The sequence below is a fragment of the Psammomys obesus genome, unplaced genomic scaffold, assembly GCF_907164565.1.
Source record: "Psammomys obesus unplaced genomic scaffold, mPsaObe1.curated_primary_1811, whole genome shotgun sequence".
NCBI lineage: Eukaryota > Metazoa > Chordata > Mammalia > Rodentia > Muridae > Psammomys > Psammomys obesus.
In genome coordinates, this window is record NW_026596064.1 from 11472392 (window position 1) to 11474763 (window position 2372).

The 2372-nt window shown below is 39.8% G+C and overlaps 1 protein-coding gene across 1 annotated transcript in view; it reads right to left on the bottom strand.

Moving 5' to 3' along the window:
* Pak2 (p21 (RAC1) activated kinase 2) overlaps positions 1-2372 on the bottom strand; it is a 66832-nt gene that overhangs the window by 62779 nt on the left and 1681 nt on the right. The window lies entirely within an intron of this gene.

Consider the following 2372-nt stretch of genomic DNA (forward strand, 5'->3'; position numbering starts at 1 on the left):
AGAAAGAGAAAGAGAGAGAGAAAGAGAGAAAGAGAGAGAGAGAGAGAGAGAAAGAGAAAGAGAGAGAGAGAAAGAGAGAAAGAAAGAGAAAGAGAGAAAGGGAAAGAGAGGAGAGAGAGAAAGAGAGAGAGAGAAAGAAAGAAAGAGAGAAAGAAAGAGAGAGAGAAAGAAAGAGAGAGAGAGAGAAAGAAAGAAAAGAAGAGGGAGAGGGAGGGAGGGAGGGAGAGAGAGAGAAAGAGAAAGGAAGGAAGGAAGGAAGGAAGGAAGGAAGGAAGGAAGGAAGGAAGGAAGGAAGGAAGGAAGACTGTAAACTGCTAACAAGGGCTAAGGGTGGATACATGTAGGAATTGGAACTCGAATGTGAGGAAATAGTAATTTTCACCTTTTACGCTATATAGTCATGTTACATGGGCCTTCTGAGTACATACTACTCTCAGGATCTATTTTTAAGATAAAATCTATTCTGCTTTGTTGTGGAGGTTACTGCTGACAGCTAAGGATAACGTAACTTTTGTGCTGCTTAACAGCGTCCACTCCACTCAACACATTGTCTATGAGAAATACACTTACTTTTTACATTTAAGGATTTTTTAAATCCAGCAGTGGTGGTGCACGTCTTTAATCTCTGCTTGTGTGATTTTCAACTTCCCCTGGAAAGCCATTTTTCAGGCAGGGTTTAGGTAGCCTAGGTCAGAACTCAAACCCTTACACTAGCCTCCTGCATGTCAGACTTGTGTCATACCTGGCCAGAAACAAACTTCAAAATCTTTTTTTTTTTTTTGGTGGGGCAGAATCTCTGTATTCCAGAACTCCCTCAATAGTTGAAGATGGGTGGTGGCATTCAATCTCAAGTGCGGGACCACAGCTGAGAACTACCACAGGTGTCGACTGCTATTACTATGTCCAGTGTAGAAAACAAAGTTTAAAAGTATTTTGAAGACCAAACTAGTAGCTAATATTACCCACGTAAAGCACTTCACTTGCTAAGGACTTTATTTGCATTATTTCTAAACAGCCCTATGAAACTGGCATTACAGTATTATTTTTACTATCCCCATCTAACAGATGAGAAATAAAAAGGATACAAGAATGAAGAAGCACAATTTGCAAGAAGTAACAACCTCCCTTTCATTAGACAAGAATCAGTTAATTTTCTAACTAGGAGGGCTAGAGGCGGGGAAAGACCTGATCTAGTGTCAAGATTTGAACACGGTCCAATCTGAACCAAAACCAGCAAACTCAGAAAGCCAAAAGAAATGTATACTGAATATTACTACTGTAATAACCAATACTGATAAAGATAGTTAGGATTCAACCATACCTACTTGTTTTATACTTGGCTACTTATACAAGCTCCTGAGTTTTGTGAAAGTATAATTCAGAGTTTATCCTTAGCAAACCAGAACAAGTTTTTAAGTTCCCCCACTTAAAACATGTAATTGAACGGAAATATAAACTACCCTTCATCATGTCTTCCTGGGAACTTGCCTATCGATCAAATAAACATGAGACCCTCTACTCCTTTAGCAGACATACAGCAACTAAAACTTCATCAATTTAGGTTTGCAGTATTGGTATCATATAACACAACGTCCAAAAGAATTAATCTTTCTTTTTCTCTGATGGTAAACTTGGAATCATGGCCCGAAGAGAAGTGAAATACCAAAGAATTCTTTTTTAAAAAATGTCTGCTTGTCCAACACAACGGCGCACACCTGTAATCGCAGTTACTAGGAGCCCAATGCAAGACAATCTCCTGAGTCCAGAAGTCCGAAATGAGCCTGGGTATCATGGAAAGAGCCAGTCTCCAAGGGCAAATAAGCAAACACCTGTTTTTGGAGAGCAATGAGCCCTGTCCCCGAAACAGGGAGGTTGAGACAGGAAGAACACCAGTTCAAGGCTTGTCTGGTTGAGAGCAAGTTCAATACCAGCCTTGGCAGCTGAGTGAGACTGTCTCAGAAAGTGAAGAGAGGGCTGGGCTTGTGCCTCAGTGAAGGAGTACTTGGCTACCATCACAGGGAGGTCTGTGGTTCAATCCAGTACAAGGGGTTAAAAAAAAGAAATAGCAGAAGCTGACTTCAAGGTATTTTTCATTCCCTGACATTTCTATACCTACATCCTTGTGCCAAGACATCTCATTAACCTAAGGACAATTCATAGTACCAAAGGATGACAGTACTTGAGAACTAACCAGTTCCCCCACAGCCTAGTAGAGGGAAAGGTAGTAAAATAGACTATTTAGTGAAAACAACGAAACATTTTTAATTTAGATCAACCTCTTACACCAAAACCCAAGTTACTTTAAAATGAGTATCTTTCTCTCTCTCTATCTATCTATCTATCTATCTATCTATCTATCTATCTATCTATCT